This window comes from Aythya marila, assembly GCF_965140915.1.
Source record: "Aythya marila genome assembly, chromosome: 18".
NCBI lineage: Eukaryota > Metazoa > Chordata > Aves > Anseriformes > Anatidae > Aythya > Aythya marila.
Genome location: NC_139059.1, coordinates 10,371,004 through 10,381,542, shown reverse-complemented (window position 1 = coordinate 10,381,542; position 10,539 = coordinate 10,371,004).

The following is a 10,539-nucleotide window of genomic DNA, read 5'->3' as shown; positions in this document are numbered from 1 at the left end:
TTGGTTTTCCCGTAGGGAGGGTCCAAAGAGGAGCAGCCACCTATTCCCACCTGAACCGCCCCCACCTGCCTCACCAGGCTTGGCTCAGCTGGGCTGGAGGCTGCTGGCATGCCCCAAACCCTGCCCCGGGGGGGAGCTGCTGGGTGAGACCTTCGAGGCACGGCTGCTCTCAGCCCCAGCACCAGCCTCACGTGGCATTGGATGGGCTCTTTCCAATTTTACTTTACTTTATTTTACTTTACTTTATTTTACTTTTTTTTTTTCTTATTTTATCTGATTTTACTTTATCTTACTTTTGTTGTTGTTGTTGTTGTTGTTTATTATTTTTATTTTTTTTCTTATTTTATCTTACTGTACTTTTTCTTATATTTTCTTTTCTTTTTTTTTTTTTATTTATTTCAATTTCCGTTCCCTTTTATTTTACATTTTATTTTACTTTTTTTTTTTATTATTTTATCTTACTTTACTTTTTCTTATATTTTTTTTCTTTTAAATTTTCTTTTCTTTTTAGGGAAAGATTCCCTTTCCCTTTTCTTTTATTTTACTTTTTCTTTTCTTTTACTTTAATATTATTATTATTATTATTATTATTATTATTATTATTATTATTATTATTGTTATTATTATTATTATTATTATTATTATTATTATTATTATTATTATTTTCCCCTCTTAGTTCAGCCAATCTCCGCCCCCCCGGAGCTGCTCCGGCTCCGTGCGGGCCGCAGTGCGGTGCGGGGCCGCCTCCCGGCGGCTGCAGGCGGCACCGCGGGGGCGCCGTGTCCCGGGCCCTGCCCTGCCCCAGCCGCCCGCGTCCTGTGCGGGGATAACGGGGGGGGGGGGCCTGGGCTGCGACCTCGGAAGGCTGGGGGTGGCCGTGTCCCCTGGGCGGCGGTGGGACAGGCGTGCAGCGAAGGGGCTGGGTGGCGGCTCATGGCCCTTGGGGTGGCCGCACGGATAGATGCATATCTCCAGGCTTCTCTTACTGGGAACTGCTGGGTTAAGGCACAGAAAATGGGTAAAAATAAGGCCAACAGCTCCAGGGCTCTTCAGCCCCATCTGCTGAGGTTGGGGGCATCACCAATGCTGGGCTGCGTCTTGCACACCCAGCAGGACACAGATTTGTTGGCAATCCCCTCCTGGTGAAGCAGCCTTTCCTAAACACCATTCTGAGCCTGTACACCTACTGCTACACCCTATGGCCATGGTGAGCAGCCCCTGAACCCCAGCACAGGAACCTGGCTCCAGGATGGATTTGGGGACCAGCAGCACCTGGCTTGGAGGTGCCTCACCCACACCGGGTGCTCCGTTCCATGCCAGGCCCTTCCGGCTCGTTAGATGGCAAAATTCATTAAGGCAGGACCCGGCATTTCTGCCCGATCAGCTGCATGCACGCTTTGAGCTAAATGAGAATCAAAAATTTCAGTGCACCCTGGGAATACGGCCCAATTAAAATGGAGGCAGCCCATAAAACAGCTAGCTGAATGGAACAGCAGCAGGATGGGAGAAGCGGCAAAGAGGGGTGAAAAAAATATTAGGGAAGTTTCCTTAATGCGTGTTGTATCATAAAAGCATTTGTTTAAATGGTTTTCCTAGAGCTCTCAGCAGTAAATACTTCTGAAAAATGCGCTGAGCAAACCTCATCTTCCTCTTTCATTTACCGCCTTGTAAATTGAAAAATTATGGCAGGAATAAAAAATCCGGGCTGCCTCGGAGCAGCTGCCTGCTTCGCAGCCCCTTGTCCCCGTCCAGCCGCCTGTGATGCGGGGCTGCAGCCGGACGGTGGCACCTCGGAGCCGCGGTTCCCTGCTCCTGGGGTCCCAAAGCCACCCAGGATGCTCCAGCCCCTTCCCAGTCCCTTCCCAGCCTCCTGGCTGGAGTCTCCCAGTGAACGAGGGAGGCTCCTCAGGGAAAGCCGGCACCTGTAAGGCCATGCCATGGGTCAGCACCGAGCGTCAGACATGCCTCGGGACAAACTCGAGTCAATTAGCAAAGTGGCCAAGTTTGTTAGCAGCATGCAATTAATTATCCTGTGCAACCTGCATGGAGAAGCAGTGTGAGCAAGTGACCCTGGTGCTGATGCAAATTGTCTTTTAAATTTTCTACCTTTGGTAAATTAGCTGCTTAGTCTTTGTTGTTGTTGCTGTTGTTGTTGTTTGCTCGTTTGTTTGTTTTACTATTAACTAAATAAAATGAACCACATCTAATATTAATTTTATTGCTTCCGTTCAGGGACACAACTGACGCCAGACAACCTGTCCTGGGTGGGCTGCCCACTTCAGCCTGGCTCAGGACAAGCACAAGACTCGGATCATGCATGGTTTGAGCAGGTTTTGTAGCTCCTTTGTTGCTGCTGTAACATTTGTTTTAATTAACACCAACAATAATAAACACAACTGTGCCTTGAATAAAAGCAGCCGCTCCAGCCTTCCGCAGCCGATCTCTCCCAGGCACGGGGGGGATTTTCCCCAGAGGGCTGGAGCTGCGAGGAGGTTAGGGACGTACATTTAGATCCATTCAGGACTTGGCTTGGGTGCTCTCCACCTGCTCTCAGAGCCTATGGTGGTTTTTCTTCCTGCACCCCATTACCCAACCCCAGACCCCCACCCTCCAGCCTCTCCTCCCCTCTCTGCTCTGCAGCGCTGACCCCACAGCCCTCCCGTTCTCCCTTGGTCAACTTTTCCCCCTGTAATTATTTAATGTGATTATTGATGCTTCCCTGAGCACGGCCTCTTCGTGCAGTGATTTATGGAGTGCTTCCTCAGCCGCAGGACAATTTGGGGTGCTGGGCCATGATGGGGTGCGTGCAGGCGCTGAAATCCCCTGTCTCAAAGGCAGGAGGTGTCTGAGATTCAGCAGAAGCACCCAGGAGGATTTAGCAGGTCTAATCCTGATTTCAGCCAAGGAGGATCCCAGCTGAAAGCATGCTGCTCGGGTGGTGCCCCGTAGGGCTGTCCCCGGTGGGGTTTTGCATTGCCCCCACCCCAGGAGGGGCTGCCTGCAGCCCCCCCAGCCCCACGCTGTTTGCTTGGGTTTACATTCCCGCTAAGCCTCCTGGCATTAACAAGCCACTTCTCCCCAGACTGATGAAAGGATAAAAGCGCCGAGTAGTGCCTGGGTTACTCGCTTCCTGGGGGATAATTCAACATCTTTCCCTTTCACCAAAGGACTTTTCCTGGGGAATTTTTGCCAGCTCTTTGCAGGATGGTTTTATTGCTGGCGCAGGGTGGAGACAGGCTTTATTTTAAAGTGCTTTGGCTGCTTCATTTCTTTGTCGGTTGTGTTTCCTTTCTTTTTTTTTTTTTCTTTTTCTTTTTTTTTTCTTTTTTTTTTTGGCTTTCATTTCCCAGGGCTCCCTCTTATCTGCCTTTGGAGACAGCCCTTATAAAAAAAAAAAAAAAAAAAATCAAAACCCAAAGCACTCTCCCTGGGATGCTTTCAAGAGAAAGGCCCCGGCTCCTTTCAAACCTCTTTGGAGAAAAATAGATCCCAACCCTGCACACGCCACAGCCTCCAGGAAAGCCTTTGAAGTAAATTAAACCAAATTAGTGTCTATGATATAGATGAGCAGAGCAGCTCCCTGCTGCGCCACCGGCCTGGCCCTTTGCGTAATCTTTAACCCCGCTCCCTGGCTCCTGCTCGCCTCTAATTGACCGTGAGGCACCTGGGGGGGATTTGGAGGCGATGCCATCTGCCCTCAGCAGGGCAGCGCTTCCTACTGACCACACCGAGGGGATGGGGATGCTCTGGGAGAAAGCAGGGCTAACAAATTATATTTTTCCTTCTCTGTTTTTTTGTTTATCTATTTTTTTTTTCCTTCTCTTCCCCTTAATGAGACCCCCTCCAGTGCCTTGGCTGTGCAGGTGGAGCTGCTCCCCATCCCTTGGCAGCCCAGGAGCAGCAGAGCTGGAGGATTCCCAGCCCCGGTGGTGTTAAAGCTCTGCAGGTTGTGTTTTCCCAGTGCACCCCTTTGTCTGGGTGACCCAGGACTCAGGGAACAGATGGAATTTGCCCACAAGCTGGGAGGAGGTATGCTAGTGTTTAACTTAGCCAAGAAATGTTTGATTTTAGCACAGGGAGTAATGGGTGCTGGGGGGATTTGAGCCTCTTTTGGCTGCCGTGTCGTGCCTGGAAAGCAGCGTGTGACTGGGCAGGCTCAGTGTGCATGCAGGCACTCAGCAGATACTGGTGTCCGGAGCTAATTGCATGAGCAAATCACACCTGTGCACATGTGAGGGAAGTGCTGCACGTGCAAGGGGTCTGCTGGCACCAGGAGGTAACCACGCACCTGAGAGCCCCTGGAGCAGCTCAGCCCTTGGTGCCTGACCCACAGAGCTGGGCTGGCTGCAGGTGCTGCTCCAAACATGCACGGCTCTCCTGGGGGTCCTGAGCTGTGCCCCCAGCCTGGCTGGGTGTGCTGGGCACCAGGATGGGCCCCAAGTCCCTTTGTGGGCAGCAGACTGAGCCCCCTGTGCCTGCTGGGTGTGCTATAGCTGCTTCTCTGGATGCTTTTGGTGCCTTTTGAAGGATGGGTGCAGGACTGCTCCCTCCCAGGGAGAGCAGGGGGCAAGCACCAGGCTGGGGTCTGCCCAGGTGCCCCAGGCATGTTTAGCTCCTGGTCCTGGGGGTCCCCAGCCATGCTGGGGGGTTGCATCAGGTGCTTCCCTCTTGGGGTTCCCCAGGGCCTTCACAAATCTGCAGCAGGGCCACCCACCCCTTTCCCTAAGAGGTCTCAGAGCAAGCCTTGAGGACACCCCAGGAGAAGTGTCACCATTTTGGGACATCTCCTGCAGCAGCGATAGTCTGTGAGGGGCTCTGAGCCCTGATGGCGGCACCAGCTGAGCTGCTGCTGGCAGGGAGTGACCAGAAGCATCTGGATGTGGCCAGTGAAGGCAGAAATGGAAATAAAGACGTGACATTTGGTGTTAATACCAAAGGGCCATGCTGGGTGCTGCCTGGCTGAATTTTCCAGCCTCAGAAAGGATGCACTGTGGTCCTGCAGGAGCCTGGGAACATTTCCTCTGAGGCTGTGCTTGCCCGACAGCATATGTGGCAATTATTTTGGTCCCTGCAAGCATTCATGTGGACAGAGGCTTCAGAAGGGGCTGCATATTTTATAAGCACGGCCATAAATAAATCATGGCCAAATTACATCACGAAGCAAAAACAAATCCCCGTGAAGCTGACAGGCAAACAAACAAAATCCCTGATCCCTGGAAATGTGCAAGAGCGGGCAGCAGGTTCCTGTGGCACCTGCAGCAGGCTGCAGGGCACCGGGTCCTGGTAGTAAATGTGACATTTGGCCACTTGCCTGGACTCTGAGTCATGCAGACATCTGCCCTGCTCTCACTGTGTCATGTCAAGGTGGCACAAGTCTGTTCTAGCTTTAAAATCACCTTATTTATTTTATTTTCCATGTGCCTGGATCCTGTGCAACCTGCATTTGGATTTTTCTTATCATGTGTAAGGATTCACAGGCAGGGCCGATTATATTTTGAAGCACCAAAGTTTTGGCTCTGGGCTGAGGATTCAATGCTAACCCACTCAGACTGACACTTAGCAGTCAGCACAGGGGGTGGAATGTTTTGGGGGATGTGTGAGGTCCGTTTCCAGAGGGGATGCACCCTCCCAAAACCCGGTGCTGAGCTGTCTCTGGGTGACCTGCACACGCGATGTCTCCTGCCTCTGCCAGTCCTGGGCTGCTCTGCCTGGACAAATCAAGTGGTCCCACAATGAGGCTTAATCCTGGGCAAAAGGAGGAGCCAATAAATCTCTGTGAATGTAAACGATGTCGCCTTTAACTGAGGCCGTGTAGCATGTGAAGCTCTTACCGGGAGGGTGGGCAGCTCCCTGCTGTAAGGTCAGCCTGGGTTATCTGGTGCCTGCGGGCTGGGAAGCGGGCTGTCTCAGCAGCTTTATAGCCCTTCCCATTTCCCACCAGCCCTGTAATGTCAGGCACGGTGCTAGAACTCCCCTGCACGGAAAACCTGGGTTTGTACCTAGGAAAACACGAGGAGAAGCTTTTTAGCTATGAATCTGAGCAGAGAGAAGGAAATTCTCATTGCTGGGGTGGCAGGAGGAATTGCAGGCTGTCCCTGCTGCCTTGTAAGTGATCTAACTAAATGCTTCAGGTGCCCAGAGGCAAAAAATGAGAATAAGAAAGAGTGACATTGTCCCTTGGAGGCTGCTGCTGCGATGTCAGAGTGTGCCCTGCACCAGTGCAAGTTTGGGAGTATTTGTTCCTGAGGTGGCTTTCCTGGGGCTCATACCCGTGTTTGGGTGCTGGGTGCTGCCCTGCTAACACCCCAGTCTGCCTTGCCTTTGGCCCTGGAGCTGCTTTGCCACCCTGGTGGGTGCTGGGGTTGCGGGTGGGGGATTTAGGAGCTCCAGGCTGGCCTCTCCACCTCATTTCTGCCTGGTGGCATCCCCTGGACTCACTCAGCCCAGCAGACCTGGCAGCAGGGCCGAGCACACATGGAAACCAGGCAGGGAAACACGTTGGTGACGATGGCAAACTGTGGCAGAGCAGGGAGCTCAGCCAGGACCCTCCCTCTCCCTCGGTCTTTGTTTTATGGGCTTATAAATAACAGATAGGGTGGGCTGGGGGTGAGGCAGAAACATTGATGGCTTACCTAGTGTGGCACCGCTTCCCCACTGCACAGCTGTTTGGGGCACCCCAGCACCCTCGGTCCCCATGCCAGGGGCTGGGGCCGGGTGTCCCCCACCTGCTGTCCCCTGGGGGTGGCTGGGTCCCAGCAGTGCCCTCCAAAAACCAGGCAGGGCAGCGGAGCTGGTGGGGAGAAAGCTGGGCGGAGGGAGGGGAGCCCTTAAATATTCCAATCGCTCTATCTTCTGGGAGATAATACTTTTAATTTTCGTCACACAAAGAATATGTCCTGAACCAGAAGGGGTTTGCCTAATTCATCATGCTTGCTTTCCACACAATAACGGGGCTGACAAGCATAACATTTTAAAATGAGAGAAGTGGACATAATTAATGCTCATGAATTGCAAACGCTTCTTTATTAAAGGGCTTTCGCTTGCCCCTGGACCATCTGCTTCATATCACTGGGCAGGGGTCCTGAGGCTATAATAACTTGCAGCTTTAATAATTTTACCTCTTAATTAAAGCTCATCTCCAAGTGCAGGAGCACAGACATGTTCCGGGCCCAGATTCGATTTGAACGGAGGAAACCTTGAGGGATGGATAATAGAATTTGCATCCTCGCCTTTGAAGCATCCCTCGGATGAGGGCCGTGGCCCCGTGCGAGACCTGCATGTGCTGGTGCTGGCTCTGCCTGGGGGGCTGTGTGTGCCCCCTGACTGGGAGGACTGGGGGGCCATAGGAGGTGGGCTCTGCCCCTCTGTGAGCGCCTTGCATGGCTCCAATGGGGCCGCGCTGGAGAAAGGAGCAAACGGACATCGGGTCCCTGCTTGGGGAAGGGGAAGGAGGGAGCAGAGAGGCCATAAAGGCTGAAACTTCATCTGCACCTTTCCATCAGTCCCTCCCCAAAAGCCAGTGTGGTTTCTCTCTAGGGGCTTCATCTCTGCCAGTGCCTTCCAGAAAGTCACCGTGGTTTCTGTCCAGGGATGGGAAGTCTGAGCTCTGGGCCTCCTGTGATGGCCGTGGCAGTGTTTTGGAGACGCAAGGCTAAGACATCAGGTGGGTTTCTGCCTAAGCAGTAAGAGAGATGATGGCAATTTTACCTGCAGAAGGGTCCCCAGCCCCCAAACCCTGGTGCTGGGTTAAATAAAGCCCAGGACCGTGCAGTGCAGCAGGTCCCGGGCTCTGTCTGGTGCCTCTGGAGCCTCAGGGCAGCCGTGCAGCAACCCCTGAGCCCAGCAGGGGCTGCGGCCGAGCCAGCACCACCCGCATCTGATGTCCCTGCAGATTTGGGATCCCCGGGCACCCCTCGGGGGGCTGCGCTGCGTGCAAATGGGGTGAGCTGACAGCGCGTGAAATACGGGGAATTAATGCACACTTCATTGCTGCGAGGCGCGAGGCCGAAGGTCGAGGGCCATTAAGAAAACTAGGTATGAATTAATGCTCCATAATTCACACATCCCAGGCCTTCCTACAGGCAGACCATTTTATTCTAAAATGTTGTTTTAATTATTTACATGTTAATTGATTGGTATAGAAGTGGATTCACCGAAGGAGTATTAATGAGGAAGTGGTTGGCTTCTGAGTGACGCTTTGTTTGTCCAAAGTGAAAATCGATACGCAACTGAAGAACCAGAAAGACACCTTGATTTTATTTATTTATTTATTTATTTTCTTCCTAGTGGCTGCAATGCCTTGCGTGAGGCAGAGATGCATACAGCAGAGAGGTCCGCTCACCTCCGTCAGCCTTGGAAAGCTGTGTTAAAGGTAGGGGAGATGGAAACTGGTCTGGGTAGCTGAGAACATACAACGTGATTGCAAACAGCTATTGCAAAGCCTCTGCCCCAGTGCTTCCCCTCATTGCAGCTGGGCTGGGAGCTCCAAGGGTCCCTTCTGCCCCCGGCAGCCATACAGATGTCTCCCACACATGTAGCACTGGGTTTCAGCTCCAACATCTGCATGGGACAGCAACAGTCCTGGTGGGGGCTTGGTCCCCGAGAGCCCCCCGGGAATTTCCCTGCTAGCACCGAGCTCTGCTCCCCTCCTGCCACGTTGGGGCTGCGCTCACCTGGGGCGGGATAGGCAGGGCAGGCTCGTGCTGTGCCGTGCAGCTGGTTGAATTTTCTTTACTTTCTTGGAAGCTCAGAGAAAAACAGTTATTTTAGTTGTTGCAACAGTTCCCTTTTGTTTTTGCTTTGCTGACCAAAGCAGCTGGTTTTCAAAAACTTCAGGAAAAATCTTCTGGTTTGCATTACAGAAAACAAAACAAACAGCTGCTTTTCTGCAGCCAATGTGTACTTTAAGGAAAATTCTTGCTTTAAATGAAAAATTGGAACAAATGATTAATCATGGCTTTTCTTTTTTCTTATTTTTCTTTTTTTTTTTTTTTTTTCCCCTTAAAAAAAAATATTGCATTTCCAGTGACATGCCTCCAGGCAAATTCCCATTTTGAGGGGACACACACGGTGCTGCTGCTGGCTCTGTCTGTCAGGCTTCACCCAGGAATTTGGGCTATGTCTGTTTCCACCCGTGATGCTGCAGGTAGCTCTGCTCAGCAGGGAGTGAGCGCTGCACAGGGGAGCAGGGAGCACAGGAGCAGGGATTTGCAGCAGCTGACTTCTCCTGGGCTCCTTGTGGGCTTTTGGAGCCTCATGTACCATGGATGGAGCTGTGTGGGACGGGCTGTCCCCTGAAGTGGGTCTGGGATTGTCTTTGTGAAGCTTAAATCACATTTCAGGAGAAACCCATCGAGCTATGCTTTGTTATCTCCCTTGACTGTCTGCAACCTTTGGTCCCCTGCTGTCCCCAAGCTGGGGACACCACCACGAGCCCAGGAGCTGCAGGGAGGGACACCACCACCACCTCTGCAGGCAGCAGTTATCCAAGCTGTCCCCTCTGGGTTGTGTTTTCCAACAACAGGGAGAGCTAAAGATGAGTTGTGTGTTTCTGGAAAGCCACAGTTCTCCAGGAAATGCCCTGTTTTTGGAAGGCAAAGAAAGCTCTCAATGCTGTGATGACCCCAAGTGCAGCATGCAGAAGAAATGGGCAAAGGCTGGAGGCTCCATAGGAAGGAAAAAACCCTGGGAGACTGGGAGAAGAGGGGGAGACATGAATACACCCTGGCAGGTTTATTTCCAACCCGATACAGAATCAGACCCCGAATTCTACAGCACCAGACCTGTGGGAAACATCCACCCAGTGCAGCCCACCCAAATGCTGTGGAGCCAAACTGAGCCCCAGGAAGCCTTCCTAATTTTACAGAGGGTTTTGGAGCCGTGGGGAGCAGGACAGGCTGAGCAGGATGGGTCTGGCCATGCTGCTGCTGCTTTGCTGTCACACAGTGAGGGCTCGCAGAGCCTGGGCTCTTTGAAGGCAAATCTGCAGCCACGAGAGGGTGCGTTTGTCCTTACAGTTGAGCTCGCAGCACGCATGAAAGGAGTTCAAAGGAATTAGTGGAAGGTCCTAGGAAACGCTGCACAGCCGGGGTCTTTGTGTCCTGAGGAGCTGGGAGGAAATTAAAGACCCCGAGCAGCTCAGACACCTCCTAGCACTCTGCAGAATAAGTCAGGTAATGTGCAAAAAATCACTGCCAAGGACTGGTTTCAGCCCCCTTTAACCCACCTGATTGTAGTGAAACCAAAGGAAAATTCCTTTGACACCAACACTGTGTGTTTTGTACCAGGCTGTTGCAAGAGAGCATCAGTATGGGCAGTATATTCCAGGGGAGAAAAAAAAAATAAAAAAGCTTTGAGGGACTTTGTCCACAATAGACAGACTGCTGGAAGCTGCCCTGCATCACCCAGGAGAGCCAGGGCCACCCAGGTGCTGAGACCTCAGCCCAGCCTCCTACTCCCTTGCATCTCAGCCCCCCTGTCTCCAAGAGGGGAGCAGGGATCTGTCCTGCTCTCCTGTCCCACACACTGGGTACAAATTGA